The 10,720-nt window shown below is 46.9% G+C and overlaps 1 protein-coding gene across 1 annotated transcript in view; it reads left to right on the top strand.

The window, feature by feature from the left end:
• The first annotated feature begins 2,255 nt into the window (after positions 1-2,255).
• Positions 2,256-10,720, top strand: part of GNB4 (G protein subunit beta 4) — a 50,803-nt gene continuing 42,338 nt past the window's right edge. Inside the window, exons 1-2 of the mRNA XM_050966084.1 lie at positions 2,256-2,462; positions 10,182-10,409. The gene's annotated coding sequence lies outside the window, so the exon portion shown is untranslated. The remainder of the gene's footprint in view (positions 2,463-10,181; positions 10,410-10,720) is intronic.

Below are 10,720 nucleotides of genomic sequence, written 5' to 3'. Positions count from 1 at the left end.
GATGTGTTTCTTTTGTGACATTCTGGATGGATTTTTAAAGTAATATCGGCAGCAGCAAAAAGAAACTGCAAGTATTGAATCTCCTGTAATGTGCATAATATTTTATTTGGTGAATGCATTTAATAAGCTAGGTCAGTGGTCGCTGCAGCTGCTGTTCAGGGGGAATATTTTAAAGGCAAGAGGGAAGCTCAGATTATATACTGCCATGATGCATCAGAAACCCAGATTGAAGACAAAGTCTCAGTGCCTGCCAGTTTTCTTGATAATGTTAAATGGTGCAGTCAGTATTAACAAACTATCTACAAAGCCAGCCAATATGTAAATACTTATTTTGTATAGAATGTCCTTAACTGTTTATGTAGAGATTTAGAGGGGCTGTCACCAGGTTGATGATGGCTCTTAAAAATTGTCATACCCACTGAAATAAAAGCATGCAATTGTTAATAAGATATGCACCACACTTAACATGTATCTAGGTGCATCTCTCACGCTAAGGGGTTAAGCTGGAGATGCTTATGTGCCAATGCAATGGCCAAAACAGCTTTAGATGGAGTTATTATAGGCAAAAGTGGTGTAAAATTTGCATATGGGTACTCCACAGCTTCCTGGGTGCCATGGAAGTCTCGGTGATCGGTCTCCACAGATCAGTGCAGAGAGGAGGAATGTGGGAGTGACAGTGGCATACTTTGCTGTGCCTTGCATTACCCAGAAATAGATATGGCTAGGCTATGAGGATGCCCCAGGCCTTACTTTCTGTTTGAAGTGAGGATTCTGCTCCTACCAACTCCACCCTGTTTTCTGAGTCCCCCTAGAATAAACTGTTTACGTGGGTTTTTCATGAGATAGTAGAATGGTGTCCACAGTTACAAATGCATAAAGCTATGGTATACTTCAGTAGACATGCCAGGTAGCAAATTTAAAATTTATATGGGGTGCTGGGCAAGAAAATAATGTATTGGCTCACTCTCATCTGTTTACATGTTTACAGCTCAGTGTTAGACACTCAATTTAACTTGCATGTAGATGTTATGCATTAGATGCACAGGTGAAATTGTAGGGGCTGGTGTAGACCAGCCCTATGAAAGAAGACAGATATGGTCAGGGCCGGCGCTTCCATTTAGGCGACCTAGGTGGTCACCTAGGGCACCAGGATTTGGGAGGGTGGCATTTTGCAGCCCGTGGGGGGTCCTTCCGCACTCCATGTCTTCAGTGGCAATTTGGCGGTGGGGGGTCCTTTGGCGGCAATTTGGCGGCGGGGGGGTCCTTCGGCGGCGGGGGGTCCTTCCGTGCTCTGGGTCTTTGGCAGCAATTCGGTGGCGGGAGGTCCTTCACTTGCTCCGGGTCCTGCTGCTGAAGTGCCCCGAAGACCGGGAGTGCAGAAGGACCGCCTGCCGCCGAATTGCTGCCGGCCGGGAACGCAGAAGGACCCCTGCCTAGGGCACCAAAAACCCTGGCGCTGCTCCTGGATATGGTGTACTAAAGAAAGCCTTTAGAGAGGTTCCCTCCTATATACTGAATGTGTATGCATGCATATGGTACCTTCTCCCTAACCTGAAGGAGTGCTCTGTGGCTCAGAAGGATGTCTTCTTCTCCCAGAAACTGGTCCACTAAATATTTACCTCACCTTGTCTTGCTAAGAGTCTAGAAGTGACATGTCTACACCCCCTGCCCCCCACATGTAGTTGCTACAGCTCTCCTAAACTAATTAAAGAGCGGTATGAATGTCATTAGCCTCAACCTGCACGATCTATGCATGAAATTAAGAGTGTAGCTTCACACCACACTTACTACCCGCACTGGTAGAATGCCTTCAACAAGGCCCTAGTTGCTCTACATGGAATAAACGTGGCCCTAGTTGCCTCATACCAAATTAAATGCTCCCGGAGCTGCTAGGCCCCTTATTCTCCGTGGGGCTGAACACTGAACCGTTTGTGCCACGAGGCACGTTAAACACGCGTGTAAATACTCGGCATTAAAGAAGCCCCGGACAGGTCCCATGCAGGTAAGGTCGCACCCCACTGTAAACAGGGGAGAGAGGCGCTCCGGATTAAACATGTAACAGGGCCCAGTATCACGCCCGCGGGGTCTGCATTACACACGCCTGCAGCAGTGCGCCCCCAGCCACATGACGCAGCTTCGCGCGTGCACGGCCGCGCCACGCGGCGGAGGCTGCCCACTGCCGGGAGCAAGCCCGCTCTCCGTGCCCCCAGTGCCCCGCCCCTTGGACTGTACTATTCCAGCTTGGGCCGTACCATCCTGCGGCAGCGGTGGGGGGCGGAGCTGCTGCTGCCGCCCAGTCGGAGTTAGCGGAGGCAGGCGCAGCGGGCACTGCTGGTTTGTCGGCGTTCAGCTCGGAAGGCGCGGCTCCCCCGTGTCTCTTCCTCCCCCACCCCCTGGGCCATGCGCGATCCCGCCCGGCGTTAGGAGCGGCCCGGAGCGCGGTCGGCAGGCAGCTCCCTCAGGTAAGCGGGCCCCGCGGCCTCCGCTGCCCGCCGGCGGGCCTGGGCAGCGCCTCTCTCCGCGCAAGGACCCAAGGGGGGGCCGCTAACTGGGGCAGGGCGGGGGTGGCTGCCCCCCCCCCGCCACAGTGGTGACTGGGCCTGGCCTGGCGCGGTGCGCGCGCAGAGGCTTGCGGCGCCCCGAGCTGGGGGGTGGGGGGCTGATGTGGAGAGAGTGTGTGTGGGGGGTTTTTGGGTGTGGCCCGTAGGCGGGGGGGGCGGTGTTTGGAGGTAGGTGGCGGAGTGACGCGGACTCTGGGGGCTGCTCCTCTGAATAATACGTGGAGGAGGTTGGTGGTCGGGGGGCGACTGGCGGGCCGCCTCCCTCCAGGGGCGAGCAGGGAGCGGGGAGTCTCCTTGTCTCGAGGGGCAGGTGCGGCGCCCTCCTTTGTCTTGTGACCCAGAGGGCAGCGGGCTCCCCCCGCCGCCCCGGGGAGCTGAGGGCTGAGGCGCTGACTGACTCCGGTGTTAATGGAGGCTGCGGTTGTGGCTGTATTGAATTACTCATTTTCCTGGAGGAGCGAAGTGGATCCGGGGCACTGGGGAAGCCCAGCCCCGGTGAGAGTGGTCCTTAGGGCTTTCAAGCCAAATGCCACTAAAGCAATTGACATGTTTCAAGGCAGGTGAGCGGGGTTACTCAAACCCCATCAGTGTGAGAGACCTCAAGTGTTGCAGACCTTAGCCTGCATTTCTAAGGGGTAGGAAGTGGGGCTGAACTGTACAAGGCCTTCCTTCCTTCTCTCTAGAACAGGCAGCCTGAAGCATAGGCAGAGCATTTCATGCTCCCTGCAGTAACTGGTTTGTTGTTGACATTCCTGGATAGGAAAGGTTTCAGAACTGCAGACTAAAGTGTTATGGTGTGTTATATTTAACAAACGATAATGTTAATCAGAGAAACACGTAGATTGGAGGAACAAAATACCCTCTGGCTAGGGGACCCACTCTAGTGGTTATCAATAATGGGTTCCATATTGAAAATGATGTGACTGGTCATGCAGATGGGGTTATAGTACTCTTTAAGTAATGATACTGAAAGTGGCTTTGTCACATCAACTCTAGCAACTAAGCCTGCCCACTTCATAGTCAGTAACAGATCAATTTCCTATTACCCAATTTCTATTTTTAGGTGTTTGGAATAGATAGGGGTATCTCTCTTCTTCCTGAAATGTAAGACAGTGACTTATATTTGTTTTTTGGCATTTGGCAAAAGTATAATCTGCTAATGGAACCCCATACTTTTTTTTTTCCATGGGGGGATTATAACATAGTGCTAAATCTTGAAGTATCACTTCGTGTCTCCAGAAAAAGTACTTCTTGTTCCTTTCTGTTAACTAAATGCCATATGTGTATTGTACTTATCAGTGCTATTGAGCTATGTCATATTCCTTTCTTCCACAGAAACTTGGTGTTATCCTAGGGATAAAAGTAAATCTAGACACCCAAGATTTTGAATCTTGTAAAAAAGTCATAGGAAATTTTGGTTTGGTCTAAATTGGAAAAAAAAAATTGTCAAAAACCTGTCATGTGGTTGAGCATCGGCAAATTGAAAGTTTTGCTGCTTTAGTGCTACTTGTGTTCATCCAAAAGAGGTTTCTTGCCTGCCCTGCTGTGCTAGGGCAAGCTCCTGAAGAGTTACTTGGGCTCACAGTGGGAGAGTGGAAAAAGGAAAGTCTGCTCACAGAATTCCATTATATATGTTGAGAGTGATGCAAAAAGATATATAGCAATATGTGAGTAGAGAGAGCTATTAGTTAGTGCTAGTGTACCCTGTTGGCTCACTAGGAATTGCATTTGCAGTCCTGGCCTGCAATAACAAGAAATCTTGATAAAACATGCACTTTTAGTTGGGTAAATCCTTTTAATGAGATGTACATTTTTAGTGTTTGTTGCAATCAGTTCATGTGGGAGGCTTATACACAACCTAACCCTACAATGGCTATTTGCCAATCTGTTTATATTTCTACAAGGTTATCTTTTTTTTATTTGGGGGAAAAGTATGTGAACAGACAAAAAACGAAGAAAAATCTATGTAGAAATGTTTTAGTATTTCTGTAATATGAGACTAGTAGTATGACACGATTAAATTTAAATTGAAAAAAGCCCTAAGGTGTATAATATAATGTTTTTAAACCAGTGAAAATATTGCCTCAGTTCTCATAAATACAGATCTGAAGTACACACATTTTGTATGATTACATATGCAAATTATGAAAGCCTTGGTTTGAGATTCAAAATTAGCTGTATATTGAAAATTCTGTCCTTATGTCAGAGGTCCAAAGCACATTACCAAATTTCCTGTTTAGCCCAATTTTCAGGACTTGGCATGTTTTCTTGAGTAATGATCAGATCGTTAAATACTAGATTGTTGGCCACAGTGTTTAAATAAATTTAATTCTGTATACTTAGTTTTATCCTTTTCATTATCCAAACTTTCTTCATGGTCCTTAGATAGCTTTATCTGCTGTTTAATTTGTCTGATTGTCTGTCAAATTCTCCTGAATTCTGAAAAACTGAGATTGTTGTTGTTATTCTTAGAAGTCTCCCTGGAAAAACTTAAAAAATATTTTTGGTCTGTAGAACTGTGTACATTGGGTAGCACTCTTGTAAGAAGGATTGTTACATCTTTAAGGAATGCTGCAAAGCTGTATGACTATAAAAATTGTAAAGGTGATATTGGAAATAAATGTAAAACCTGTGCACCATATTGTAAATCTGACTCAGTTGTTACTGTCTTCTCTGCCAAAACGGTAAATCCAGGCCCTTGAATAAGTCCTAATATTTCAATGAACAAATACAGAAGACAGGTCTCTACACAAAAGAGCTTACATTCTAAGGCCCTGGTTTTGCCTCCACCCATAGGAGGAAAGTTGATTTGCTGCTACTAATTTTAGAAGTCAGTTCAAAAAGCCTTGTCAAATTGGTAAGAAATCCAGTGTCTGTGGTGAAGTGACATTTGATGCTTTCATTATTGTACAGCATAAACATTTACCTAGCGAGGTACAATGCTAATACAAAGCATTTTTTTTGTGTGCTTCAGAACGCTTAATCTTGTTATCAGTGGACAGGTTAATGCAAACGCTGAATGAATTTATTTTTATAAAGCATGGATAACACTACAGTGATCTTGGACAATTTAGAAATTCTCTCTCTAGAACCCATCAAAAAATGAACCCCCTCCCCTTCATGCTGCAGGTTAGGTTTGAGTCCCTTATATCATGTTTCTCAAATATATAGTTTGGTATACTTATCTATGTGTGTTCGTGTGTATGAAACTTGTGTTTTGCAACCTAGTGTTTTGTAATAGGATTTATGTGAAAGATGCTAAACAGAACTAATTGACTAATCATGAACACACAAATGTATACTGTTTTAAGGGAAAAGGAAATTTTGTGGCATCTGATATTGAGTATAGTAGAGAGTATAATAAAACTTTCCAGATTACTGAACAGCACTGCTGTATGTAAAGTCTGTTTTCATTAAAAAAACAAAAAACAAAAAACAAAACTCTCCTGATGCTCACCTTCTACTTATATATTTTCAATGGGCAAATAGGCCCATCATGGTAAAATGCAGGAGCCGCTGTACTCTTTCTCAGCCTACAAAGAGGAGGAAGATTCGGGATCCTCAGAGGATAGAAAGAATAGTTTTTATCAAGTAGCTGGTAGCATGCATATCTTTTTCCTCTTGCCCAGGTGTCCATAGTAGGGTATAAAATTACAGGACTCCTAATTTGCAGACAAAGAGTAACATTTACTTCAACAGTTTGCCCCTTAAATACCAACCAAGACATGAATTATAAGGGATGTAACTTGTGTATATAGAAGTTTTGGGACTAAAAGGTGCAATCTAAATACAAGATACTTCATATTAGAAAAGCAAAAATTGGCTACCATGCTGTTTAAAAACCTCCTGGACTAAAAACTCTCAATCATGTTATGACAGATTCATATCTGTGCGGCTAGATATGTTTCCCCAAGTCTTTAAGCTACTACTGAAGAGAGTGCATTGGAGAACCTTAAATAGTTCACAATTGCATATATCTCTTAAAATGTTTACCACTGCTTTCTGTTTACCAGTACCTCATGGCATTCTGACCCAAAGCAATTAAAATCCTGTTCTATTTTTCAGACATTAAGGGCCATATTGTACCCGTTGATCTATATGTGGACAGGACCTTCTGCATACTGTTCATGTTCCTCCTACACAGAAAGGAGACGTCAGCTGCCTCTGCAGCAGCATTTTCCCACCACTCCATCCACCATCTTTGGACCCAGTGGATGATTCTCTTGTGATTCCCACAAGAACAGTGAGAGGAGGGCCAGGGGGATATGCATTATCCTTCCCCCTCCATCTATACCAGTTCTGTACAGTTCCCAGTGTAAAGTCATAAAACTGGAGGCTGTATTACTTTTCCATGGACAGCATCCATGGTGGGGAATGGTCCTGTCAGTGCAGTTCAGACTGAGCTCTGCTCTCAAGGAGCAGGCTTCGGGGCTCCAGAACATACTAGAAACAGAATCTTTTCATGGGTGATTCTGACCTACTATAGAACCTTTGATTCACAGGGTTTACAGGTGCCCCTGTGGCCTGTTCTGTCTTCTTCCACAGTGCAGGAGGTCACAAACAATTTGGGATTGAATTTTGCATAGAATCTCATGGAAATTTCTTTTGTTAAGTTCCACTTTGGTATTTCCTCCTATGGGTGGAGGCAAAACCAGGGCCTTAGAATGTAAGCTCTTTTGTGTAGAGACCTGTCTTCTGTATTTGTTCATTGAAATGTAGGATTTATTCAGCTGAAAACTATCCTTTACAAAATAGAAATTCAGCCCAAGTGATGCTATATTAGAATGTAGCACGTTTGTCCTTTAGGATGTAGGCCTTAGCATGTGTCACCTGTTCTACCTTCCTTAAGTCTTGGCTACTGTAATGTGCTCTGTCAATATGTCTGCACTTCAATTAAAAATCCATGGCTAGCCTGTGCCAGCTGACTCAGGCTCATAGGGCTTGGGTTAAGGGGCTGTTTAATTGTGGTGTAGACATTGAGGCTACAGCCTGAGGTTTAAAACTTTCCCAGCTTGCAGGGCCCCTAGATCCTGGGCTCCAGGCTGAGCCTAAACATCTACACTGTAATTAAACAGCCCCTTAGCCCAAGTCCTAGTTAACTGGTATGAGCTGGCCACAAGTTTTTAATTGCACTGTAGACAGACACATGATGTGAGTAAGGCTCTAACAAATTCAGGTCCATTTTGGTTAATTTCACAGTCATAGGATTTAAAAATAGTTAGTTTCATGGTTTCAGATGTTTACATGTAGGGATCCTGCCTCAAAAGGGAGTCGTGGGGGATCACAGAGTTATTTTAGGGGGTCATGGGATTGCCACTCTCACTTCTGAACTGCTGCTAGCGGGTATGTTGCCTTCAGAGCTGGGCAAAGCCAGTGTCACCACCAGCAGAAGTGAAGGTAGCCTGACTTGGAGTTGTCACTTGGGGGGGGGGGGAAGGGCCGGCCGGCCTTATGAGTGGATGACTACCCAGGGTCCCATGGTCGAGGGGCACCATGGTTCCCTTTCCAGCCAGCCCCAGACACCTTTTATCCCAATCCTGAAGCTGGGGAGGGGCAGGCCAGGGGGCATCCCAGGTAGGGGCTCTTACTGTGAGCTGGCTCCAGCTGCTAGTCCCATAAGGTTTGGGAGGGATGGGACTTCCTCTTCTCCTGCATGGGCTGGGATTGGGTCAGATGCACCTCTGGGACAGGGCCAAATTAACCTTTTGTGGGCCTGGTGCCAAACATATATCTGGGCCCCCCTGGGGGCAATGGAGCATGGCATTGGGAGGTCGGTACCTGGAGCGAGGGGCTGACCAGGGGCAATGGCGCTCAGTGCAGCTCTGTGTGAGGGCACTGTTTACAAACGGTCAGGTGCCAGATGCACACCAGCCCGCCTGGCCCTGTGCCACCAGTGTGCCCTTACAGGGTGGGCCCATGCTGTGCCACACAGACCCCACTGCCCAACACTCCCTGTGCCCAGCGCCCATTGCTCAGAGACCTCATAGAGACCCCTGTGCCCAGCACCCCCTCAAGACCCCACCACCACAAATGCCCAGCACCACCCCACAGCAACTGCTCTGCACTCTGCACAGAGCCCCAATTCACTAGCACCCCTAAACACGCAGCTCTCCTCCACCGCCCAGTGTCCTTCTCCACAGCCTCACCACCACAACTACACAGCACTCCACATAGACCCCCCACTGTCCAGCACATCAACACACAGACCTTCTCCACTGCCCAATGACGCACCAATAGACCCCCACTGCCTAGCACCCCAAAACAAACATCCCTCACTGACCAGCGTCCCCACCGTCACCTCAGAGACCCAGTCCCCCATGCCTTGCCCCCTTCCTCAGCCGCACTGATCGGCCCTGCTGAGAGGTGACTGTCTGCTGGGCTGAGCTGGCAGTATGACCTGGGCTGGTCCTGGGGCAAGAAATCACTCCGGTCCAGCCCCTCGGGAGCAGCGCAATCAGCCAGGCAGAGGAGGAGCAGGGCCTGCCTGAGCCGGGTTCCCTCAGACCTGCTTGCCTGGAGGGGCCCAGCCATGCCGCTCACACTGCATCCCTTCCCTCCTGGCTGAGACTGAGTCGGTTTCTACCCTAGTCCCAGACAGCTTGGCTCTGGGGAGGCAGGCAGAGTCTTACAGGTGGCGGGCAGCAGAAACTGCTGGGATCCTTTCTGGAGCTGCACTGGGGTCCAGCCAGGAGGCAGAGAGGAGCCCTTGGTTGGCGGGCTGAGAGGAGCAAGTGATGGGAGGGACCGGGGGGCAGAGAGGAGCGTGCGGTGGGTGCGATGAGGGATGGAGAGGAGCCAGTGGGCAGGCAGGGCCTTGGGGTGCAAGCTGGCCAGGGCCCCTTCTGAGCATGGGCATGACGCCACTGGCATCATTGTACTCAACACTGCTCCGGGAACCTCCCCTGGCTGCAGGAAGCTCTGCGGCTGCACTGCCTCCACCATCATTGAAGATGGCGTATCTGTGGAGCTTCTTACTCTGTGGTGATGGTTGCTTTTATTTATAAAAGGGCATTTTTATTGCAAAATGTAATTTAAGGATTATTTGTAACTTTGAGTACATCAGAAAGTCAGAGTGATTCTGGTTACTCTTTACATCATAATTTAGCAAAGAGCTTGAGGAAATTGTAGAGAGTCTAAATGATTTTTGCCCTTATCACAGAAGTTTGTGGGAAAATGTATATCGTGAGGATAGTGACAGTGAGTTGCTGTCAGAGGTATAACATTTGTGGAAATCTTCAACAGCAGTAAGTCACTAAGATTGGTGGGATTAATCCAATAATTTTGAAACAATTGAACAACAACAATAGCTGATCCCTGATTTAAAAACAAAATATTTTGCATTTTAAACCTGTAGCTCTCAGATACCACTGTGACAGTGATATGAATGCCAAGGTAACTGTCAGGATTCAAGAAGGGTCAGAGTCATGGCATGGAAAAACTTTTTTGTCCAGAGGAAGTGAATATTTTGCCTCATGGTGTACTGGAATAGGGGCTCCTGACTCCTTTGCTCTGTGTGTTTGGGGTGGGGAACGAGTAGTGGAGCAGTCCAAGTATTGCTGCTCCTTTAATATGAGGGTAGGAAGCTGAGCAGTCTCTGAACTGCTTTCTTTTTTTTTCAAGAGAGGTGGGAGAGAGTGGAGCATCAAGAGCTACTGTCCTTTGCAGAACGAGAGAAGAGGAGTGGTGCTGATGCAGCATCTCCTTTGGAGAGGAGATAAGAGAAGACCAGAGAAGTGGAGTCCTTAATGCCTTTCTTGAAGGAGAGGGAGAGCAGCTGTATGTGGGAGAAGTGTTGCTGGGAGGCTGAAGGCATTCTACATATCCCAGAGCCCTGTAAAGACGCAGCAGGTCCCAATATTCATTTAATGGGTAGATTTCTTTTATTGGGAGGGGAGGGGGAGGATCTCAAATTCATTAATGGGCATGTGAGTAAAATACCAGAAGTAATTAATTTAGGGATTAGGAGGAGAGCCCAGAATTCATTTACTGTGGTGTTTGAGAGAAAGAACTAGATGGGTGTTATGATTGACTTTGTAATATTGTATAGTAAGTGGTTTATGAGAGTCCTACATCTTCTGAAGCATTATGTACAAACCACTGCTGCAGACAGGATGCAAGGACACTTTTATTCTAATACAGTTCCTGTATGAACAATTATA

This window comes from Gopherus flavomarginatus, chromosome 8, assembly GCF_025201925.1.
Source record: "Gopherus flavomarginatus isolate rGopFla2 chromosome 8, rGopFla2.mat.asm, whole genome shotgun sequence".
Lineage (NCBI taxonomy): Eukaryota > Metazoa > Chordata > Testudines > Testudinidae > Gopherus > Gopherus flavomarginatus.
The sequence above is the reverse complement of the archived record's forward strand: the minus strand, read 5'-3'. Positions and strand labels throughout refer to the sequence as shown.